This window comes from Gorilla gorilla, chromosome 12 (genome assembly GCF_029281585.2).
Source record: "Gorilla gorilla gorilla isolate KB3781 chromosome 12, NHGRI_mGorGor1-v2.1_pri, whole genome shotgun sequence".
NCBI classification, from domain to species: Eukaryota; Metazoa; Chordata; class Mammalia; order Primates; family Hominidae; genus Gorilla; species Gorilla gorilla.
The window spans coordinates 106,964,275-106,989,660 of record NC_073236.2 but is presented as its reverse complement, the minus strand read 5'-3'; the positions used below and the strand labels follow the sequence as shown (position 1 = coordinate 106,989,660).

Sequence of the window (25,386 nt, the reverse complement as noted above, 5' to 3'; positions counted from 1 at the left end):
TTTAAGGCTTATTCAAAGGCCTGTTTGTAGGCAGTATGGTATAAGCAGTCGAAACTAGATAAAGGCAGATTTGGGTTCACATCCAAATTTTGCTACCTTCCAACCAGTTGAGTTATTTAATCATTTTGAATCTCAGGGACCCCATGTATAAAATATGGATAGTAATCCTAGTAATGCACACAGATATTTGCGCACACACACACACATATTCACACACATATTTCCTGGCATATATGTTCAACTGATGTATCAATGTTTCCCCATCTATGAAATGGATAAAATAAATAAATGACACCTACTTTTTTTTTTTTTTTGAGACAGAGTTTCACTCTTGTTGCTTAGGCTGGAGTGCAGTGGTCTCGGCTCACTGCAACCTCTGCCTCCTGGGTTCAAGCTATTCTCCTGCCTCAGCCTCCTGAGTAGCTGGCATTACAGGCGCCCACCACCATGCCTGGCTAATTTTTGTGTCTTTAGTAGAGACGAGGTTTCACCATGTTTGCCAGGGTGGTCTCAAACTCCTGACCTCAGGCAATCCACCCGCCTTGGTCTCCCAAAGTGTTGGGATTATAGGCATGAGCCACGGTGCTTGGCAATTTTTTTTTTTGAGACTGAGTCTTGCTCTTTGCCCAGACTGGAGTGCAGTGACATGATCTTGGCTCAATGTAACCTCTGCCACCAGGCTCAAGCAATTCTCATGCCTCAGCCTCCCAAGAAGCTGGGATTACAGGCATGCACCACCACACCTGGCTAATTCTTATATTTTTAGTAGAGATGAGGTTTCACCACATTGGCCAGGTTTGTCTCGAATTCCTGGCCTCAAGCAATCCGCCTGCCTTGGCCTCCCAAAGTGCTAGGATTACAGGCATGAGCCACTGTTCCTGGCCAAATGGCATCTACTTTTAGTGTTTATTTTGAGGAAAGATAAAGGAGGAAAATAAGTACAATAAATTGTATCCATAATTAATAGGTATTGTGGAGAGGTGTGTGGGCTACTGGCAAGGGTGATTACTTTAGAGTCAGATTAAGTTTGAGAGCTAGTTCTGCCACTAACTAGCTGTGTGATGGGCAGGATAGTCAACCTTTCTAAGTCTCATTTTCCCCAATTATAAAATAGCAACTGTATTAGTCTGTTTTCATGCTGCTGATAAAGACATACCTGAGACTGGGCAATTTACAAAATAAAAGAGGTTTATTGGACTTACAGTTCCATGTGGCTGGGGAGGCCTCACAATCATGGTGGAAGGCGAAAGGCAGGTCTCACGTGGCGGCAGCAATAGAGAGAACTTGTGCAGGGGAACACCTCTTTTTAAAACCATCAGATCTTGTGAGACTTATCCACTATCACAAAAAACAGCATGGGAAGGACCTGCCCCTATGATTCAATTACCTCCCACCTGGTCCCTCCCACAACATGTGGGAATTCAAGATGAGATGTGGGTGGGGACATAGCCAAACCATATCAGCAACAATTATAGAACCCACACTATAGAACTGTCATAATGAAACACGATAATCCACAGACAGCATCCAGTCCTGCACTTGGTGCTCAATGAGGCCTTCACAAGTTGCTGCTGTTACTGTTACTAGTTGTATTGGTTATTTCATTCTCCCTGCTGCCCTCCCTAGCTCTGGACCAGGAGTCACTTCTGTTGCCTTGTGGGGAAGGAGAGGAGGACAATGAGCAAAATAACCCAGAAGGCACAAAATCCAGCCCTTTGGAGAGAGGAAAGTGAAAGGCAGGAGCAGCTGAAAAGGACAAATTCCGAGAGGATGTGGGTTTAGTGGGGATAAGCACCTGGCACTTTGTCGCTTTTATTCTTGTCTTATGCCTTTTCCATCATTTTTATGGGCTGGTGTGCAGACATTTGTTGAAAGGACTCTTCCACCTGGATCTCATTGAAATCATGCAGCCTTTCTCTTCACTGAATATTTTTCTATCCCAGTAACTATATAAATGTTCCATTTGTGATGTAATTGTTCTGTTTCAGATTTTCTTTCCTAAACTAAAAACGAGAGTTACCCCAAACATTCGAGACAATGGCTTGAATGTAATGCTTTGAATGATGAACTTTTCATTTCCAATGGTTTACATTTATTTTTTCTATTTAGTGGTCTACCCTCTGGCACTAGGTGGAGGCTCCAAAGGGCAAGGATTACATTGAGAGGAGGACGGAGCTGCAGAGACTTACTTTTGATATAAAAATTTCCACTTTTTAGAGAGAAGCATGAGCTAAACAGAGGCAGCTTTTACTTGTTTGGAAATGCAATCAGGGTCCTTATTTTAGTTGCTTAATATTTCTACACCAAACAACCAGCTTCTGCCAAAATCACTTTTACAAAGAAAATACTCTGTTGCATTAACGGGCTATGGCAGTGACTTTTTCTTGAAGCTAATGAACTGTCATTCTACTTCTTGACTCTGCCAGATAACCATGCATGGGAGGAGGAAGGAGGAATCAGGAACGGGCCAGAGTTTTGCCTTGGCATTTTAAAACATAGAAGATGGACCACATCTCATTCAATGAGGAGATGAGGCTGACTGTTAAGCTGTTTAGTTGTGGTAGATGAAAGGAGGAGGGCTTCAAGTGGGTCAAGCCCCATTTCTCCTATTCACTTGTTTATATGGGCTGTAAATCTCGATTTTATTAGCCATAAAATGGGAAGATAATGCCTAGATAGCAGGGCTGGCTGAAGCTTAGCAGAAATTAGATGTGTGCACAAGTGACCCTTCTCTCAAGCCATTTGTGTGAATGTGATAATATGTATGAGGAATTTTCTTTTTTCACTGGAGGAGAAAGGGGAGTTTCTATAATAGGTGTCTTTAAATGTAGGGAGCCAAGAGATGGCAGGAGGAAAATGGAAGGGTGGTATGACAACTGTGTCCCATGCCTTGTCCCTTATCCTGGGCATAAGTTTCCCTGTTCCTGACTCCCCCACCTCTGGCCTAATGAAGTACGGATTGGAGGACAGCATAGCCTTGAAGCCTAGGTAGCCAGGTGGCTCATGCCTGTTATCCCTGTACTTTGGGAGGCTGAGGCAGGCGGATCACTTGAGGTCGGGAGTTCAAGACCAGCCTGACCAACATGGAGAAACCCCGTCTGTACTAAAAATACAAAATTAGCTGGGCACGGTGGCTCACTCCTCTAATCCCTACACTTTGGGAGGCTGAAGCAGGTGGATCATCTGACGTTGGGAGTTCGAGACCAGCCTGACAAACATGGAGAAACCCCGTCTCTATTAAAAATACAAAATTAGCCAAGCATGGTGGTGCTTGCCTATAATCCCAGCTACTCAGGAGGCTGAGGCAGGAGAATTGCTTGAACCCAGGAGGTTGTGGTAAGCCAAGATCGTGGTATTGCACTCCAGCCTGGGCAACAAGAGTGAAACTCCATCTCAAAAAAAAAAAAAAAAAAAAGAAGTCTAGGTGACAGAAGTCTCACCTGAAGATGAGCAGAGCCACTGTTGCCCATTCCACCAAAAATCTGTTGCACCCTAAGGGCTCAGGAGAAACACCAGCAGCAAAGTGCTGCTCTCAAATGGCTTGGAGGCCATGAGTGAGCAACTCTGAGGATCCGGAGAGTAGAGGGGTGTGTGTACTTATTCATGAGCCAATCTGAGACAGCTTCTAGGACACCTAGAAGGCAATAAAGGAGACTTCAAGTGATGAGGGTGTGGGGGGATCAGGGCTATTGAGGGCTTGTAGGTCTACAGGTGGAGGCTTCATTGTAATGGGAGCTCACAAGTTGGTGAGGCCTGGAGACGTGTGAAATAGTTGTCCTAGATAAGATTTCAGTGTGAATTTAAAAAGAGAAAGAGAAAGGCCATGTGAAAGCACTTTGCAAATTTTAAAGTGTTATAGAAAAGTGCAGAATTGGTATTATGAAGAAGACATTCTGGGATCGAGCACAGCCCCTGTTAGGGTGGCTCTGCCAAGGCCAGACTCAGTGAGAGGCATCAGGTAACAGGGATACCGAAATGCTCCCCAAAGGCCAGGTGTGGTGGCTCACATCTGTAATCCCAGCACTTTGCAAGGCCGAGGCGGGTGGATCACCTGAAGTCGGGAGTTTGAGACCAGCCTGGCCAATATGGCGAAACCCTGTCTACTAAAAATACAAAAATTAACCGGGCATGGTGGCATGCATATGTAGTCCCAGCTACTTGGGAGACTGAGGCAGAAGAATCATTTGAACCCAGGAGGCGGAGGCTGCGGTGAGTGGAGATTGCACCACTACACTCCAGCCTGGGTGACAGAGTGAGACTCTGTCTCATTGAAAAAAAAAAGAAAGAAATGCTCCTTGCGGAAACACACGGGAATTTTGTTGAGCACCTGCCGTGTCCTCAGAATTCTTTTATCTGCTTAGGATTCAAATATAATTAATTCTCAGTCTCTGTTCTTCAGCAGCTCACTGTCCAAAGGGAGTCTCTCTCCCCGGTCCACATGCTGAGGCTTGCTCCAGAGTGAATGTGTGCACTGGAAAGAACCCACACAGGCCCCCTGAGAGCCGTCAGCCTTGCCAGGCTTCTGTGAGATCCCTGGATCCGAGTAGCCAAGCTGGGAGGAGCACCATTTGCCCACTGACTCTTGGGCAATGCTGCAGCCTGCATCCCAGCTGGCAGAAGGCAGGTGGTATCACAGCTGAGTTTACAGCCACTGAAGGGCCCACTGCATGCTTTTAGTAGATAATATGTTTTCTCTGCTTCAGATCCTTATTTTGGTTGCTTAAAATTTCTGCAGAAAACAAACAGCTTCTGCCAAAATTGGCTCACAAAATTAGCTTACTAGTATAATCAGTTGTATAGCAAGTATTTACTGAGTAGCTCTTGGAAGGCAGTCAACACAAGAGGGATGGATCATTCTTCCAGTTCATCACACGTGGGTTGGACATGCTAACAGTCCCTGATAGCTATCAGGCGAGTAAATGGATGATCACACAAAGGCAGAGGCATCGCAGAAGGATGCTAACTAGATGTCATGAGTCAAGGATACAACAGAAGGATCTCTTTGCTGACAAGGAGGGTACCTCTAAGGTTCCTTCAGATGGGATGGTTCTCTGTTCACCGTGATCACTACTATGCAAAGCCCTGTGGGCCATTTAGGAGAAAAGCATTCAGTCCAATTCTACAGACACAGTGAGGATGTAATATGCCCTAGGCATATATGAGTGGATCCAAGGAGGAAATACTCAGTCACTACTGTCAAGAACTCATGACCTGCTGCAGGGTTTGCCAAACTATGGCTTGTGGGCCAATCTGGCTCACCACCTATTTTTGTAAATAATGTTTTACTGGAATCCAGACACGCTTGTTTGATTACATATTGTCTATGGCTGCTGAGCACCCACTATAAGGGCAAAGTTAAGTAGGTAGAGACTTTATCACCCACAAAACCTAAAATATTTGACTGGATGGCCCTCTACAGAAAAAGCCTGCGAACCTGTGGTCTTGTGGGAGGACACTGCTGGGCACAGTTAACTCTAATTCTTGGCTGTAGCATCTTGAATAGGGTGGCAGTCCCTGGCTGCTGAGGGGGACAGCTGGATGGCTGCCTCCCAGGGGCATTTCCATGACTTGCAGGCCCAGAAACTAGACTTGGGCATGACCACAGAGTTTGTGATGGACTGAAGATGCCCAAACCACAGACTGACTTGTAGGCTAGAAATGAACATGTGGGGTGGAATAGTCCTTTCGGGGACTAGAATAATTTCTAGAGAGCCGCCCTTTCTACATGATGCAGCGCACATTCAAGTGTGGCTACTTACACTGAGACTTTCTGATGAGCACGACTAGACAGCAGGGGGCCCCCAGGATAGTTTGTTCAGGTCAAGGTAAGACGAGAGGAGAAACTAGCCCTGTCCCTTGCTGGACACCACCACTCCAGTGCCTGAAATCCAACCTCCCCACCCCCATCAGCATTCCTCCCCTGGAAAAGATTGGAAAATGCAAGAATGTGCTTCTTTGACTCTGGCCTTCCTCTAACAGCCCTGCTTCTGTTAACACAGCCTTTCTGCAGCTTCCTTAACGTCATTGGCTACAGGCTACAGCTGTTGCTAGTCAAAGGCATTGTTCCTTTGAGCTAGCAGGCACTTTGTTCTCTCCCATGACACATTGTTTTATGAGCTCACTCTAGAGGAGAAACATTCTATCCCTGTGCTCAAGTTCTTCAGGAGCACCTCACTGTCTCCCTCTGCCCACCCACCTGCACCTGACAGCTGTGGGCTGTGCTCTCATGGAGGCACCGTCAGATGCTACCAGACTACAGAGGAGAGCACCCTCAATCCTGACTGAAGGTTTGGGAAAAGGCTGCTCAGAAGAGGTGATACTTGATACGGGCCCTGGAGGAGGAGAAGCAGTTTGAGAAGACAGCAGTGAGAGATGGCATCCGGGCAGGCGAGAAATGTCAGTGGTCATGGAGGCAGCATGAAGGGACTGTTGGCTGCAGAAACCTGGCAAGGCTCTTAGAGACAGAGACGAAGAGGGAGATGGGGCTGGAGATGGAGATGATAGAGACAGACAGATTGAAGATGGCAGAGTGGGGGCTATGGGGAAGGGTGATGAAGCAGGAAAGATAGATCAAACGAGACTGCAAGGAGCCTGTGTGCCTGGGCTTTATTTTGGAGGCAATGAGAAACAGAAAGTGTTTTTGAGCATGATGGGACAATGAGGAGTTCTGTGGTTTAGGAAACCCAGCAGTCATGGGAAGTGCAGATTCAAAGCAAGAAAACGTCCCAGGGTTTGGTGATGATCTTGGTGAGAAGTGACACAGGGGTAGTGGGGATGGAATTGAAAGAAAGGATGAACTTCCAGAGTATGGCTGTGCTCAGTAGACAGGAGTCAGGGAGGGCAGGAGGAGAGTAAAAGGGTCCTCTGAGCTTAAATCCAGATGTTGAGGAGATGGTGGTACTATCAATGGAGGTGGAGCTCTTAAGAGGAAGAAAGATGGGGAAGAAAAGGATGAGGTTTTTGACAAGTTGAATATGGGGTGAGCATGGGTCCAACTGAAAGCAGTGGAAATATAGACGTGAAAAATAGATGCGGTAGAGTTGAAAAGTTGGGGATAATTTTCACCTGAATGTTACCTAAGGCAAAGGGAAGAGAGGTCATCCAGGACAAAAGTACAGAATGAAAAGAAAAAGCAACTAAGCACGAAATCTTGGAGAATGTCCTCAGTGAAGGGTGAGCAGATGAAGAGGAGCCCACTAAAGAGACTGAGGAATTGTCTTCATTCACTCATTCATGCATGCATTCATTTGGTCAACAAATATTTTTTGGCACCTCCCATGGACAGGTCCTGAGCACTAAGGGTACAGTCAGAAATGATGAATCCAGAAATGATGCCCTCCAGAACTTCTGGTGAGGAAGGCACTCAGGAAAATGCAGCACCCTATGGAGGCCCAGAAAGGAGGGCATTCAGGAAGAACACAGTCTGATGGTGTCAAGTGCAGCGGAGGCTAAGAGGTAGCGAGGAAAAGATGGGAAAAGGAGAGAACTGGGGAGGCAAGAGGGACAAATGAGGGAGAAGAGAAGGGAGAGGAAAGATGACAGAGGCACAGAGTGGGGATTTGTCTGATTCAAGAATCCTAGGCGGGGCGCGGTGGCTCACGCCTGTGATCCCAGCACTTTGGGAGGCCAAGGTGGGTGGATCGCCTGAGGTTGGGAGTTTCAGACCAGCCTGGCCAACATGGTGAAACCCTGTCTCTACTAAAATACAAAATTAGCTGGGCATGGTGGGGCGGGTGCCCGTAGACCCAGCTACTTGGGAGGCTAAGGCAGGAGAATCACTTGAACCCAGGAGGCGGAGGTTGCAGTGAGCCAAGATTGCCTCATGGCACTCCAGCCTGGGTGACAGAGTGAGACTCCATCTAAAAAATAAAAGAAAAAAGAATCCTATGTTCTTTCCCCTGGCCTTACCTTAGAAAGCAGAGTGAATGCCGACCTAATCAGGTTTACCTCCATTGCCATAGCAACCTCTGGGACTCACTCTGCTGCACATTCTTGAGACCTGAAGTGAAGAAGTTAACTTTATATCAAGTTACCTACCAATTAGGCTAGCAATTTCTCTGTCTCTTAAAACATTCTTTTAAAGTCTTGTCATGTTTCATCTTTCTAGAATTCATTTTTCACATCTTCATTCACTGGGATTCTGGACCATAATATATGTAAACACACAAAATACTAAAGATTGAAAATACAATTATTCTGTTTTCTGATTATTAAAGTGGTCATTGTTAAAAAAAAAAAAGACTTGGAAAATACAATATAAAGTAGAAAATACAAATCACTCATTTCCCCACCACTCTTAGTATTCTGTTGTTTTTCTTCCCAATCCTGTTTCTAGACACATTTGATGACATTTAAACATATTTTTATTGTTAATATACAGTTTCATATATGGTTTTGTTTGCTAACTAATTATATCATGGACATTTCCCCATGCCACTAAAATAACTATAAAATCATTTCATTATTCATAAGCTTCACATTTTAGCCCTTCCTCTATTTTAATGCAGCAATTGTCCACCTTTATACATAAATATTTGTTCCTGAATCTTAAAAGTAGTCAAATTCGTTCATACTTCAAAATTATTTTTGTATTTACTTTTTCTTAGAATCTTTGTGTTTAATGTCTCATTCATTTCAAAGAGCAATATTAATACAATTGAAAGTGATCACAGCATCTTTTGTCTCCAAATGCAAGTTATTTTGAAATGTGATCTAATTTTATTTTGTAAACTCCATTATTAAGAAATGTGACCCAAATTTGAGAAATGATACAGTTATTCTTGACTCATACCATTCAGCCCTAGGTTTCCATCAATGCTTGTTTGAATTCCATGGGTATAGCACTGATGGAACTGCTTTTTCAGATTTTTAGATTTGTCAGAGAATATTAATCCTTAACCTAAGTTTTTTTCGCTGATTTCTCTCTTTACATTTATTTCTTTTCTAGCTTCATTATGATATATGAAACTAACATATCCTTTGTATGAGGATTCAGTGGTTACTTCTGAAAGCAAACAGGAAGTTATTATTTTGCTTGTTGGAAAAATTCACTTCCCTTAATGTAGCTTTTGCCATTATTCTACTCTCAAACATTTGGTGTACTTCTGTTTTACATGTGTTTCTTGTAAGAAGAATATGGTTGGATTTTTAAAAATTAACTATCTTTTAGCTGACAAGTGTAATTCTTTTTTATTTAATTATGATCATTGATATATTTGGATTTATTTTCACCATCTTTTTACACTTTCTATTTGATGAAATTCCTACTCCATTTTTTTCTCCTCCAATATTTTGGAATGTATAGATTCTAACTTTTTAATAGTTAAAGTTATTAATTAGATTCACCCTCCTTCTAAAACCTAGAGTATTTTAACTCTTTCTCAGCTTATAAGCTAGTATTGTCCAGTATTTTATTTCTATTAAAAAGTCTTGTGAAATGTATCATATATAGAAAAGTTTACAACATGCATGTTTGTATATGCATGTTTGCGTGCGCACGCGCACACACACACACACACATACATTCATATATTTACCATTTTAAGAAATAGACTATGACCTCTGCTTTAGAAGCTCATCTCTCCCAACCTCTGACTTTTACAACTTTACAAATTAGATTTATTAGTGCTGATATTTATTTAGATGTATCCATGTGACTACAAATGTCTTTGATCACATGGTTATCTTTCTTAAAACTTACAGTTCACATCTCCTTTCTGGAGAAGTATATATATCCTTCTTTCCAAGGTATATATATCCTCAAGAAGTTCCTTTACTAAGAATCTGTCCAGAGTAAATTATCTTGGCTTTTGTTCACCTAAATATATTCTATTGCATCCTCATGAAAGATAAGTTTTACTGGGTATCCAACTGTAAATTGAAACATTTTTCCTAGCACTTTGAAGACATCTTGTAATCTTTTGGTTTCTGCTCTGTTCATATGAAGTTAGATGTAAAACAGGAAAGCTGTCTTTTTCTCTAGCTGTTTTTAAGCTATTAAATTTGTCTTTAATGTTCTTTCATTTCACCAGGATAAGTCTGGGTGTGAATATTTTTTAGAATTTTTTGTACTTCCTAAATATAAGGAACCATACAAATTATTGAATATTGTTTCCATCTCATTTTCTCTAGTCACTCTTTCTGGAACTTTCATTAGATGAATGTGAACACTTCTTAAACTTTCATGTCTATATCATGATATCCTTCTCTTTCTCTCTCTGAACTATGTTCTAAGTAGTTTTGTCTCATCCAACTTTCAATTTATTAATTATACATTTCATTTCTAATTCGTTAGTCAACTCATGTTGAATTTTAAAATTCAACTATTTTACTTACAGAAGTTAATCTTTTTTGATGTTTATAAGAGTATTTTGTTCCTTGCTCATGTTTTAAAGTTTTTTTAAATATTGAAAACATATTTATTTATAAGGTATGGTTTTCTGGCACACTCTCGGTTTTCGTAAATATAGTTTTATTAAAACACAGGCAAGCCCATTCATTTGCATACTGCCCATGGCTGCTTTTACAGTAGAATAGCAAGGCTGAATCTTTGTGACAGAGACTGCATGGCTTGCAAAGCCTAAAATGTATACTATCTGGGCTTTTAGAGAAAAGTTTGCTAACCTTGCTCTACGTGATAATTCCAACCCAAAGCCTGAATGTCTGATTCTACTGTTTGATGTTTTTAACCCTGTCTGATGATGTCTTACTACATGGGTGGTCTTGTGATTTTTTTAAAAATTGTGAGCTCATTTTTGTTGAGGCACTAGCTGTGAGAATTTTATGAGGCTTGAATTGGAGAACATTCCTTCTATTTGTGTTTACCTTTGCCAAGTGCCTCATCATTTTAATTTTTTTTTTTTTTTGGTTTGTTTGTTTAAAATATAGTTTCAGAATAGGTACACAGAGTGAATTTGAACCCAGGCTTGAGGCCTGACTGGTGATTTTTTATAATTTCTGGTAGGGGGTAGGAACTTTTATTTTTTCTTCCAACCAAAATCAAGGCTAAGATGCAAAATTTTCTTTGCTATTTCCTTTGCATGGCCAACATTTTCTAATTCACTATTTTATTGGGAATGTGGGCCTTTCGGGACTCATTCCAAAGTCTCCATGCTGACACTGCACTGCTTTGTCGCCTGCCTCTCCTGTCCCCCTTCCCCCGACACGGATGTAAAAACTGAAAGCTCTAATTTACAAAACACTGGCAAATGCCCTCAGGGTCTGATGCCTGCTCCAGTGAATATTTACCATGCTCATTCTGAATTCTGGCTTCCAACTTCATTTTTGGCCTCTGGGGATTAAGATACTTTAATTTCTTGCCAAGTTAGCTACTCATTTTATCCAGCATTTTAAAGGTGCTTTTTGGGGGAGAATTTTCAGGATATAGAGTCTGTCATATTGCTGGAAGTAAACATCAGGAAATTTTTAAATGAAAAAAAACACATGATTAGGAAAATGGAAATAGAAAAGTTTCATAACATTCCAACAGGGTTCCAAGCCTACCTAATGTTTATTTATATCTGAGTTATGAGTGTTGTCTCTGGAGTCAGACAACCTGGGTTTGGAATCAGGCTCTGCCGCTTACTACTGCTAGAGGTGAGGGTGGGCAAACTTTTTCTGTAAAGGGCTGGATGGTAAGTACAGTTGTCCCTCAATATGCATAGGGGATTCATTCCAGGACACCCCGTGGATAACAACATCCATGGATGCTCAAGTCGATGATATAAAATGGCCTAGTATTTGCATATAACCTATGCACATCCTCTCATATACTTTAAATCATCTCCAGATTACTTATAATACCTAATACAATATAAATGCTATGCAAAGAGTTATTGTGTTGTATTGTTTTTAATTTATATTATTTTTACTGTATTGCTTTTTTATTTTTGTTTTCAAACATTTTTGATCCTTGGTTGGTTGAATCGACAAATGTGGAACCCTCACATACGGAGGGCCGACTGTATTTTGAGCTTTGCAAGCCATATGCAACTACTCAACTCAGCCACTGTATCACGAAAACAGCCATAATTATGTAATGTGTAATGAATGGGCATGGCTGTGTTCCAATAAAACTTTATTTACAAAAGCAGGCACTTAGCTGGATTTGAACTTCAGGCTATAGATTGCACACCCCTGGCCTTGTACAAGTTAATAAATCTCTTTAAGCATCAGTTGTTTCATCTCTAAAATGGAGAAAATAATAATAACTGTGTCATCCATAGGTTGTTTGAGCATTAGTGAATTTGTCAGAGGCATTTGAACCATAGCAATTCCATCTTAAATAGGGGTAAAATGAGACTGAGACCTGCTGGGCTGCATTCCCAGGAGACTAGGCATTCTTAGTCACAGGATGAGATATGAGATCAGCACAAGATACAGGTCACAAAGGCCCTGCTGATAAAACGGGATGTCATAAGAAAGCCCACCAAAACCCACCAAAACCAAGATGGCGATGAAAGTGACCTCTAGTTGTCCTTACTGCTCATTATATGTGAATTATTAATGTATTAGCATACTAAAAGACACTCCCACCAGTACTGTGACAATTTACAAATGCCATGGCAATGTTTGGGAGTTACCCTACATAGTCTAAAAAGGGGAGGGACTCTCAGTTCCAAGAAATCTCCACCCCTTTCCCCCGGCAAGCTTATGAATAATCCACCCCTTGTTTAGCATATAGTCGAGAAATAACTGTATTTAGTCAAGCAGCCCATGCCACGTCTCTGCCTATAGGGTAGCCATTCTTCTGTTTATTTCTCGAATAAACTTGCTTTCACTTTACTCTATGGACTTGCCCTGAATTCTTTCTTGTTCGAGGTCCAAGAGCTCTCTCTTCAGGTCTGGATCAGGACTCCTTTCCAGTAACAAATTCATGTAAGTGCTAACGTTAGCTATGATGTCACTGCTGGAAGTGATGATGATGATTTGAAACCAGTTTCTTGATTTTTTAAGATCATAAGGTATCTCGTCTTCAAATCATTTAAATACATCCAATGTAGCTTCCTATGCTGCTACTGATGACACACAGTAGAAAGCTAACAATACTGCAGTAACGAACGACCCCCAAATCTCAGTGGCTTTTAAGAACTCAGATTTAAGTTTTGCTCATACTACATTCCATCGCACAGGTTAATGAGGGGTTCTCCTCACTGTCATTCCTCTGGGGCCCAGGCTCATCGAGCAGGCACCATCTTGAAATCACTGGTCACTACAGGGGAAAGGAGCTTTGGGGGGTCTTTAAACAACAATTAAATGCTTGGTCTGCAAGTGAAGTGTTATTTCTGTGTGCAGTTCACAGTCAGAGTTGGTCACATCTTTCTCTCCCACTAGCTTATTGCTTGGGTTTCTGGGCATGTTGTCACAGACAAGCTTCATCTGTTGGCTCCTCCAAGGAGTGCCTAGAAGTGCAGAGCTACTCACCCAGGGCCATATGCTTCCCAGGGCAGCCCACATCCAGGGAATGCTTCCTGTGTGGGTAGAAAGGCCCAGCCCTTTCAGCCTGATGTGGGACAATTTTGGGATTTGGCTCAGCCTGTTGTTTGGCAACTTGACTTCTCCCTCTGCCCAATCCTGCTTTCCTCTTTTCCTTTCCACAGGGATTGTTCCCAAGGATGCTCATTAATAAGCATCCTGTACACTAAACTCCATCTCAGGGTTCTTCTCCAAAAACCCAATCAGTGACATTCACCATGTGCCCAAGAGAGAGAAGGCTGGACTATCTCCTGAGGAACACCAAGGACTACCTCACTCACTAAAGTGAACACAGTTAGCCCTTATAGATGGGGGAGACTAAGATCACAACCATGATAATAGCTAATATTTATTAAGCACTTACCTGCCGCATGCTGCACTAAAATACGTTACTTGGATTTGCTCATTTAATCTTCACAGTGCCCTATGTATTAAAACAGGGGATTAGACTAGGGAATGACAAGCTACGGCCTGCAGACCAAATCTGCCCACGCCTATGCCTTATGCATTGTCTATGGCTACTTTCATGCTGTAACTGCACAGCTGAGTTGTTGTGACAGACACTGCATGACCCACAAAGTTGAAAATATTTACTATCTAGTCCTTTTCAGAAAAAGCTTGCCGAATCCTGTTTTAGGTATTATTTCCATTTTACAGGTAGCAAAATTTAAGCTTGCAGAAGTGTGTGGTTTATTAAATCACAGAATGTCAATTTTTAGTCATATAGATCAAAGATAAAATTCTAAGTCCCCCAACCAACTGAATGGACCCCTTCTCCCAGCCAAGGACATTCCAAAGTTAATCTGAAAAACTAGTTCAGGCCATGATGGGAAGGGGGCAGTCAGATACATCTCATTGTACCATCCTTCCTTAGGAATCCAGGCACAACTGACCAGCATCAACATTAAAACAGGCCAGGTATGGTGGCTCACACCTGTAATCCCAGCACTTTGGGAGGCCAAGGCGGTTGGATTGCCTGAGATCAGGAGTTCGAGACCAGCGTGACCAACATGGCAAAACCCCATCTCTACTAAAAATTCAAAATTAGCCAGTCATGGTGGTGCACGCCTATAATCCCAGCTACTCGGGAGGCCTGAGGCAAGAGAATCGCTTGAACCTGGGAGGTGGAGGTTGCAGTGAGCCAAGATTGAGCCATTGCATTCCAGCCTGGGCAACAAGAGTGAAACTCTGTCTCAAAAGCAAACAAACCAACAAACATTAAAACAGAGACTTAAGACTGACAAAACTGACTCTTTGCAGTAATAAGATACCAACGTGACAGATAGCAGACCCTGAAAGAAACTGAAGTATATTTTTTTTACATATTCTGAAATGGCCCTGCAAAGCCGTCTCTTGTGGGGAAAATCTACATTCTGTAGAGAATCCCCTTCCCTTTCCAGGTCTTTTCTTTGATCCAGGAGATAATTACCTGAGTCTGGCATCTTTTTAAGTCTAATAAGAAACATTTACAATCTATTTTCTCTGAAGCCTGCTACCTGGAGGCTTCATCTGTATCAGAAAATCTTTGAATCCACCTATGACCTGAAAACCCCCTGCCCCACCCCACTTTGTGTTGTCCCACCTTTCCAGACTGAACCCATCTACACCTTACCTGTATTGATTGATGTCTTATGTCTCCCTAAAATGTATAAAACCAGGCTGCATCCCCACTACCTTTGGCACATGTTCTCAGGGCCACTGGGGCTGTGTCATGGTCCTAATATTTGGCTCAGAATAAATCTCTTCAAATATTTTATAATTTGACTCTTTTTGTCAACAGTCATGAAGACAAACATTTAAACAGCAGCCTCCTTCTGTGATGGCAGGTGCAGACTCCCCCCCCCCACCCCCCATGCCACTGATGGGCCTTTGTAAGTGCTCAGTGAATGATTATGAATGATTTTCTTCCCTTCTCTTCTTCCCACCATCCTTCTTTGTAAAATCGAGGCCTCCTCCTCCATCTTTGCTCTAAATCCCCTCCCAGACAAGTTCTATTTTCTAGAGATGAGCGTATCTGAAATTGCAACCCTGTGGCTTCTCTCCACCAAGTGAAAAACACAAGAGACACATCAGTTTTTGGTACCTTTGGCTATAAAACCTCTGGAGGAAGTTCTGTTTTTCTGAAAATGGCTTTCTTTTACTGGAAGAGTTAGGGTGGTAAATCTGTAGAGCCTGAGCTGGCTACCAGGAAACACTTCATGATGGCTGAGAAATTATTCCGCATGCTGAACCTTGAAGAGATAACATAAAATGGCAGTCTTGACAGACCCCTTAGAATCTAAGGCTGAGATTATCTGTTTCCAACTGCTTCCAGCTGAGAAGTGGCTCTCAGGGCAGCACTGAGTACTCAGAAGCATTCCCTCATAGAAGTGATTGTTCAAGGGGGATTCAAGAGTTTAATTCCTTAATGCCCATCCGGCTGTTTCCTAGATTCTTCCAGAACATGGGCCTTATGCCCCTAAATTCACTCCCATACTTAGAAGCAGAACTTGGAACTGAGCCCAGGTTGTTTGATACCAAAATTTGTGCCCTTAACCATGCATTTCACTCCCTTCTGGTACACAAATATCCAGGATCATGTATTTACTTTTTACAGATACTGTTATATGTGCTCATGTAAATTGTCTGGCAATTAGCTGCAAGAGGATTATAGGAAGAGATTCTACCTATCCATCTCTTTACACCATGCCTTCTGAAGAGAAGATTTTCGGAGAGAATCCTTGGATTTAGTCAGGAATATTAGATCCCTAAATAAAAATGTCTAAAATCCTTTCCCCATTCTTTGTTGTTGTTTTTGAGATAGGGTCTCACTCTGTCACCCAGGCTGGAGTGGTGGTGGTGTGATTACAGCTCACTGCAGCCTCAACCTCGCAGGCTCAGGTGATCCTCCCACCTTAGCCTCCCAGTACACCCGGCTAACTTTTTGTATTTTTGGTAGAGATGGGGTTTCACCATGTTGCCCAGGCTGGTCTTGAACTCCTGAGCTCAAGCGATCCACCTGCCTTGGCCTCCCAAAATGCCGGGATTACAGACCTGAGCCACTGTGCCCAGCCTGTTTTTTATTTGTATAAATTTAAGGGGCAAAACTGCAGTTTTGTTACATGGGTATATCGGGTAGTGGTGGAGTCTGGGCTTTTAGTGTGGCCATCACCTGAATAGTATATGTTATACCCATTAAGTAATTTCTCATCCTCATTCTTGGTTCATTAAAAAACAACTGGCCCTCAAAAACGTCTAGGGAATGGTGTACAAATGAACGAATGAGTCAATGGATGAATGAATTAATTAATCAATCTCCAGACCCTTGACAACTTAAGGATCTTGGGCACAGTTTATGCTCATGATAAACAACAACAAAAAAATAGTCAGCAGCTTTCTTATTGTGACGTAGGCATCAGAAGGTACACAATCATTCATTTAACAAACACTGAACCTTCACTATGAATTGCACACCGTGTTAGGCACGGAGGACGTGACACGCAAGGTCTCTGTCCTCAGCACAGGCATGACTCCAGAGAGATGAGGCTGAAGCATGGAACGTAGTGTGGCCACAGGAAGCTTCACCTGGGGCTTTGGCCAGTTGCTCGTATGTAAGGAATAGAACATAGGGAGACATACACAGATAGACAATACCCTTTCTAGGAAGTGAAATGGGAGTGCAACATCCAGGTCGAGGATTGGGAAGGGTTAAGTGTAAGGTTCTCTGGTAGCTGGGAGATGTAACCCGATCCGTCTCAGCAGTAGCTTTTTAAACCTGGGCTTTAAAACCGGGAAACCTGGAGGAATCACAGACACTGGGCTGGTTTTACTGGTCTCCCCTCTCTGTTTAGAAAGACAGCTCATGCCTTGTATAGCTAATGTTTCTTTGGTGGTGAGAGGGACTTCTGTATATTGCTCAGTTTATCCACATTGTGATGATTTGTACTAGTTGCAATTCTCAGACTATGTCCTGGTCTCCAGAAACGGGAAGTTGAGAGGACAACAAAAGAGAGATGTTTTAAAAGCACTATTTTAATGACATAATTCTGTAAATATTACAGTGTTTAGACACAAATATAACAGGATTCTTTCTACAGAACTTTTTAAACCATTAATTTAGGATTAGGAAACTCCCCTCACTCCCCCTAGGGTCACTGGTTGATTTGGTTAAAGCAACTTAATTCAGGTTAGGGTAAAATTTAAGCAAACTCCATTGCTCAGCAAAATGCTGCCTGAAAACGGCTAAAGACAGGTCAGAATGTCCCTAACCAAACCTCAGGCATTATTAACCAAGACCTGCCTTAATTCTGGTTTATCTCATGATGACCAAGGAGAAAAAAGTCTTCCCCTGCTAGAAGTATTCTATGTCTATTACAAAACATGGATTGTGTGTTCAATGGTCATAAGAGAATGGATAATATACATAAGAGTTTAGAAGAGAGAGTAAACTGAAGTTAAAGGCATTTCAAAGGGCTTCATGGATGAAAGGATCTCAAATTCTAATTGAAGGAGAAGGAAGACTTAGTTGAGGAGGTGAGAGAATTTCAGAATGATATGAAGGGAGGCTTGGAAGCAGGAATTTGGGTGTCATATTTCCACAGACTAGTGACTGATCAGGGTCTTTTTTTTTTCCTTCTAAAGAGTGAGAAGAAAAATATGAGGTTGGTGCAAAAGTAATTGAGGTTTTGCAAAGTAATGGCAAAAACCGCAATTACTTTTGCACCAACCTAAATACGTAGATAAATGTAGTCGGAACAGAAGGTTTATTTGAGGATGTAGCCCAAGATTAGGTTGAAAAATTAAGAAGGAGGCAATCTGTGATGGGCCTTAGGTTTTAGAAGAGCAGACAAGGCCAGGAATTGATATGTAGAAGTGGAATAGTATTTTTTCTCCTAGTTTTCTTCTGTTTGTAGATTGCTTTGGTCACTATATAATGTCTTTCTCAGTTTGAAGGCAGACAGAAAGATTATTGGGAAAAAAATTAGGATCAAGTGTTAAACTCAGGCAGCATCATGTTCTAGTGCTATTGGGTGAAACTTCTAATGTAGACAAACGATATAACAATTTTAATAACTCCCTGAAATTTAAGTAAAGAAGCAATTCTAGGCCAGGCGTGGTGGCTCATGCCTGTAATCCGAGCACTTTGGGACGCTGAGGTGGGTGGATCATCTGAGGTCAGGAGTTGGAGACCAGCCTGGCCAACATGGTGAAACCTCGTCTCTACTAAAAATACAAAAATTAGCCAGTCACGGTGGTGTGTGCCTGTAGTTCCAGCTACTTGGGTGGCTGAGGCAGGAGAATCACTTGAACCCAAGAGGTGGAGGTTGCAGTGAGCCGAGATTCTGCCACTGCACTCCAGGCTGGCAGACAGAGTGAGACTCCGTCTCAATATATATAATATATATCATATATTATAATATATAATATATATTATATTATAATATATAATATATATTATATTATAATATATATAATATATATCATATATTATAATATATATAATATATATCATATTATAATATATATAATATATATCATATATTATAATATATATAATATATATCATATTATAATATATATAATATATATCATATTATAATATATATATAATATATATCATATATATCATATAATATATATATAATATATATCATATATATCATATATATGATATATATCATATATATCATATATATCATATATATCATATATATCATATATATCATATATATCATATATATCATATATATGATATATATCATATATATGATATATATCATATATATCATATATATGATATATATCATATATATATATATATATACAGGGCACCTTTGAACTGAAATTTAAGCAGGGAAGTTCCAATGACTGAATGGAACGTCAAAGAAGTGTTTGAAACTGAAATACCAAAGTAAAATAAAATTTGGAGGCCTTTTGGTGATCCAAAGGCAAGTATTTCATAGATTTCTCTGTTGAGGTGCATCTCATTTTGGTGTGCGTCCAAGAGTTTTTTTCAAGATGCAAACTCCTTGAGAGCAGGAACATATTTCCTTTATGCCTCATTGAATGCAGGCCAACCAGTGGCCTGATGAGGTTTGGAGGGTGTGAATGACAAGTGTAAATAAAATTGTGTTGACAGCTATTTAATTATCATGTAGTTTCATGTTTAATGTTCAAAAGTTCTGAATAAATGAGCATAACAAATCTCAGTGAAAGCTAAATTAATTGACACATTTTGGCTAGCTGCAGAGAGCCATTTTGCTGTCTTTAGGAGTCCCCACGGTGTGATACTCATCTTGATTATGTAAGGCAAGTGAGGAGAAGAAAGGAAAACTTTATTTTCTGTGAGTTCCCTTTTTGTTGATTGACACCTCTAAATTTGTAGCAAGGCAGACCATGCCCCTGACCCATTTTCCTCTGATGGGTCTTGTATCCCACCCTGTAGTTCCTTTTTTTTTTTTTTTTTTTTTGAGATAGAGTCTCGCCCTGTCACCCAGGCTGGAGTGCAATGGCATGATCTCGACTCACTACAACCTCCGCCTCCCGGGTTCAAACGATTCTCCTGCCTCAGCCTCCCGAGTAGCTGGGATTACAGGCGCCCACCACCATGCCTGGCTAATTTTTGCAGTTTTAGTAGAGACAGGGTTTCACCATGTTGGCCAGGCTGGTCTCAAACTCCTGACCTTGTGATCCGCCCACCTCGGCCTCCCAAAGTGCTGGGATTACAGGCGTGAGCCACCGTGCCTGGCCTGTAATTGCTTTTTAATACCTGCTTCACATACGATGATTTGTTCAGGATCTATTTACACCAGGAGGCTGTCGGCTCCCAGTGGACAGGGTCTGTATTGCCATGGCCAGGCACTGAGGGCGAGCACAAGGGCACTTGCTGGTCCAGGGGCAACTTTGGGTTGCAATCTAACAACATATTAATTCTAACTTCTCCATCTAAAATGGAAATCTGTTCTGAATTTGCTGTAAGTTTCTATGGAAGCTAGCTGAGGACCCTATAGTTGTTCAACAAATGTTTGTTATATGAAAACAAAAGGGAAGGGAAGGGAAACGCTGGGATAAACCTCAGTTCTACTTGTTGCTCTATTCCTGGGGGTACGTTATCTTTTTCTGCAAAGCAGACCTGTTTCTACCTTGCTCACACAGCTTGGTAGACAGACACTAACATTTTCATCACATGAGCCCACATGAGCCTCTGCTTTAATTCTGCATTTGTAAAGCTTCATGTTTTTTTCTCATGGAAGTAGAGTCATAGGTGGAGGAGGTCACACATTTCTAAACTCCCTCACCCCTACTTTTTTTTTTTTTGATATGGAGTCTTGCTCTGTCACCCAGGCTGGAGTGCAGTGGTGAGATCTCGACTCACTGCAACCCCTGCCTCCCAGGTTCGAGTGATTCTCCTGCTTCAGCCTCTCAAGTAGCTGGGATGACAGGCGCCCACCACAACATCCGGCCTAATTTTTCTATTTTATTTTATTTTTTTTTAGTAGAGACAGGGTTTCACCATGTTGGCCAGGCTGGTCTTGAACTCCTGACCTCAAATGATCCACCCGCCTCCGCCTCCCAAAGTGTTGGGATTACAGGTGTGAGCCACCACGCCTGGCCCCCCACCCCTACCTTTTGATGAAATGGTTAAAAATACAAAACAGGACTGTGTGAGTGAATAAGCTACCTATTTTTGGGCAGTCATGAGGTGAAGATTCCATTCTTGGCCTGCTGCTTGTGTAGGAGAACACGAGACTTCCTGTCCCTACCACTTTGTGTGAGGTGTGGGGCAGCCAGCCACACTGTGCTAGCACCTAATAAGGTTGCAGATTTAATTCTAGCCCAAATCTGGACAAACTGATGTTCAGGTTACAGCTAGCTGATGTTCAGAAAAGGCTGCCAGAATCCTAATGAGCAGCCTGAGGAAATGGAGCCGTAGATTCTGTTTAAAATTCTCTCCTTTCATTTTTTCATTTTCTCCATCTATATCTCTGTCTGCTCCCTTTCTCATTCATTGCTTTCTGCTTCCTTCCCCCTTTCTCCATTCATTCCTCTTCTTTCTTTGCCTCTATCCATCTTTCTGCTTTTCTTTCTGTCTTTCCCTTCTCACCCTCTCTCTCCTGCTTCCTCTCCTCTCACTTTCCTTTCCCTCAGTCTCTCTCTTGCACTTGCTCTTTCTCTGTCTCTCTTCCTTTTATCTACAGCCTATTGGCTTCTCATTTCTTTTCCTTCTCCCCTCCCATTTTCTTTCTAAGAATTTCTTGATGAAACTAAAAGAGGACTAAAAGGAGCTCCATGAAATGCTTGCCTGGAAGAAAACATTGGTGGATGCTCTTCTGATCATAGGCAGCCACTAAATTTGATTTGTAGCTGATCTTAAATGTAGGAAAAGATTTTCAATTACAAAACTCATAAAGTGTAAAGATGAGGGAACGTGGCCGTGCTTTGAGTTTGACTAATGGTCTCAAAGCGCTTTAAAATGTTTTGGCATTTGCCAGCCTTTCTTTCTTCTCCTAATCCTCAAACTCATGAGTTTTTATGGGAAACATAATCCTCTTTTCTGATTCATTTACACTTAGCTCATCTGAGTATTGTTTTGTAAAAACCATCTGAAGTCCAAGAAGTTTTATGAGATCTTTAAAGGCTTGTTTTTTGAACCAGGAAGTTGTGTACTGCCAATATAAATGGACCTTGAACTCTAGGGGGGTTTGAGTCCAGCATCCATAGCATTAAACTGGCTCTAGAATTGGCAAAGGCCCATCCTCATGGCTGACAGAAACTGGGCTTTCACCTTCAGAATAATAGTGAGTTCAGTGTTTGGGATGAGTGACCATCTCAGATGATAGTACATGGGGTGCATAACAGGTTTTTCAAGGATTATCTTGCTAGTTACGTAAATAGCAAGAGACTTATGTGGAAAACTGTGATTTTGCTGGAGTCTCCCAACTACAGAGTGGGGCTGCTTGCTCATGTGTATATTTCCATATTAATTGTGTGTATACACACATGTACACTAATGCGTAGATGGATGGGGTTAACATTCACACTAGAGATTTATTTTTGTATTTAAAAATTTTTTTTTTAGTTTTAGTCTTATTATTTTTTTGAGATGGAGTCTCGCTTTGTTGCCCAGGCTGGAGTACAGTGACACAATCTTGGCTCACTGCAACTTCCACCTGCAGGGTTCAAGTGATTCTCCTGCTTTAGCCTCCCGAGTAGCTGGGATTACAGGCATGTGCTACCATGCCCGGCTAATTTTTGTATTTTTAGTAGAGACGAGGTTTCACCATGTTGGCCAGGCTGTTCTCAAACTCCTGACCTCAAGTAATCTGCCTGCCTTGGCCTCCCAAAGTGCTGGGATTACAGGTGTGAGCCACTGCATCTGGCCTATTTTTATTTTTTTCAGAGTTGGGGTTTCACCATGTTGCCCAGGCTGGTCTCAAACTCCTGACCTCAAGCAATCTGCCTGCCTTGGCCTCCCAAAGTGCTGGGATTACAGGTGTGAGCCACAGTGCTGAGCCTCACACTAGAAGTTTTTTTTTTTTTTCCTGTGCTTTTGTTTCAGAGATGATCTGATTGTGATATATCCAAATCTGTCATAAGGCAGGTTGTAACTGGGTTAAAGATTGGTGTGAAATGCCCACCTCTCCATTGCTGTGGGTTGAGAGGAAAACTGCATTCTGCATTTTTTAATGGTTAAAAAACATTTTTCTGCAGAGCCAAAGGGCATGGTTAAGGTCATTTCTCCCCCAAACACTAGGATCTCAGGCAGAGTCCCAGGCCTTCTGGAAACTGAGGCTCAGAGAGGTGAAATGACTTGCTCAAGTTTCCACGGGAAGTTGATATGGTTTGGCTGCGTCCCTTCCCAAATCTCGTCTTGGATTGTAATCCACGTGTCGTGGGAGGGAGCCGGTGGGAGGTAATTAAATCATGGGGGCGGTTACCCTCATGCTGTTCTCCTGACAGTGAGCTCTCAGGAGATCAGATGGTTTTTTAAGGGGCTTTCCCCTCTTTTGCTTCGGCACTTCTCCTTGCTGCCGCCATGTGAAGAAGGACGTGTTTGCCTTCCCCTTCTGCCATGATTGTAAGTTTCCTGAGGCCTCAGCAGCCCTGCGGAACTGTGAGTCAATTAAACTTCTTTCCTTTAGAAATTAACCAGTCTCGGGTACGTATTAGCAGCATGAGAACATACTAATACAGAAGTAAAGCAGCAGGTAGAGCCCAGCCCCCTAGAGTCCCCATCCAGGCTGTGCCCTCCACAGGTAGCTGCCACTTATTGCCCAAAAGCAGCTTTAATGCTTGCCATCTGTCCATCTGGGGACTGGGAGTGACCGCCACTGAAGACAGGTAGAGGCTGGTCCTGTTGGGGATGCTGTCCTTTACTCTTTCCTGAGCTTTCCCCTGTCTGACATCTCTCCTCTCCTGTCCTGGCTCTGCAGAATGTTGTAGCTATGCTAATCACCCTCCTCCCCACCTCCAACCATTTCATCTGCTGTTACATCATCCCTACCTGAGAGGTAAGAGCTCTGTGAACTGATCTGAGTTGCAGGTAGGAAGTATTTTCCCTACATGTTGGTGAATTTTCCATAAGATGACAAAGAATTGTGGGCTGTACTGTGATACAGGCATCATACAAATCAGGTCCTCCCTTGTGAGAGGTCTATCATGATCTCAAAGTGTTGCTTCATTAAGTTGTTATCATTTTTAAGCTTTCATTTACATCTTCTCTCCCTAACAAGACACGAAGTTTCTTAAAGACAAGAGCTTTATGCCTTGTGATCCTTTGTATTTCCACAGCCTCAGTGCCTCCTTCAGAGATGGGGTGGATATTAGCTTCTGTTGTATCCTTCATACAGAACCTGGTGCTGAGAGACAGCTTCTTCTTTTTTTTTTTTTCTTTAAACTTTTCTTAAGACTAGTCAAGTACAGTATCAAGAAGACGGGAAAGAGTAGAACAAGGAATTGGATCCGTAACTGACTGTGAACAATCAATTGAGGTAACTCATTACCTTCGAACCAACCTGGGAGGTAGCCTTGTGACTCACCTCAATCCTCAATCTTCTCAGCTAGTTCACTTTGGCCTGGCTCAGGGGCTGACCTAGAATGAACCTGTCCAGAAGGACTCTGGATGTTCTTAGAGACACAGACTGCTAGGGCTGGCAGGGACTTTTCATCCAATTCCTCTGTGACAGAGGAGGAAGTGGAGGTTCAGAAGGAGAGGTGAGCTGCCTGTGGTCCTTCAGCTTACTAATGGCAGTGTTAGGACTGGACCTGAGGGCTCTTCCCTCCAGTCCGGCGCTATTTATTCCATGACAGTGCCTCTCAAACTGTGTTCTCACAAGCAGCTAGTGTTCAGGCAGCTGGACTGAGGCCCTGCCTGCCAAATCAAATATTGGAGGTCTTTCTCCAATGTGCAGAAAAAAAAAAAAAATTAATGGGTTAAGTTTCCTTAGGGTTAAATGATTTTTCCATTAATGCTTCTTAAACCATTGTCACCTGCTACCAATTGTCTACTAGCCAATGCATGCAGGCAACAAAACAAAAGGATAAGCCACAAGTAAATAAGAACTAGAACAACCAAAGCCTTGGAAACACACCATCATTCTTAAGTTAAAGGCTTAAAAAAAAAAAAAAGAAGAAGACTGCTATGACTGTGGACTTTCTATTGCATTCACATAATAAAATCATGCGACATTGTTTTGAATTCAAATGCTAAAAGTAAATATGTCATTATTTCATGGTTTTCCCCAAAGAGCACTATGACCCCCCCAGACTCTATCCCTGGAACATTCTGCCATCTCTCTTAATGGGTCAGGTCATCTCCAAGTTGGGTGACCCGGTCGGATTATGGTCCGGTGAACTGATTCGCCTTTATTAAAAACAATAATGGCTTAGGGTTTTCAGGGATCCTGAACTCTAGTCCTACCCTAAAGGCCCAGG

General features: G+C 42.1%; 1 long non-coding RNA gene across 3 annotated transcripts; it reads left to right on the top strand.

Annotated features, from left to right (window-relative positions):
* The first annotated feature begins 6,136 nt into the window (after window positions 1-6,136).
* LOC109025788 (uncharacterized) lies at window positions 6,137-25,156 on the top strand. 3 transcript variants are annotated; one of them, XR_010129813.1, is made up of 4 exons: window positions 6,137-6,396; window positions 7,082-7,173; window positions 7,286-7,455; window positions 24,244-25,156. It is a non-coding gene; the product is annotated as an uncharacterized lncRNA (long non-coding RNA). The 3 variants fall into 3 exon arrangements; XR_010129814.1 differs by lacking the exon at window positions 7,082-7,173; XR_010129815.1 differs by lacking the exons at window positions 7,082-7,173; window positions 24,244-25,156 and adding an exon at window positions 16,070-16,245.
* The last annotated feature ends 230 nt before the right edge of the window (window positions 25,157-25,386 follow it).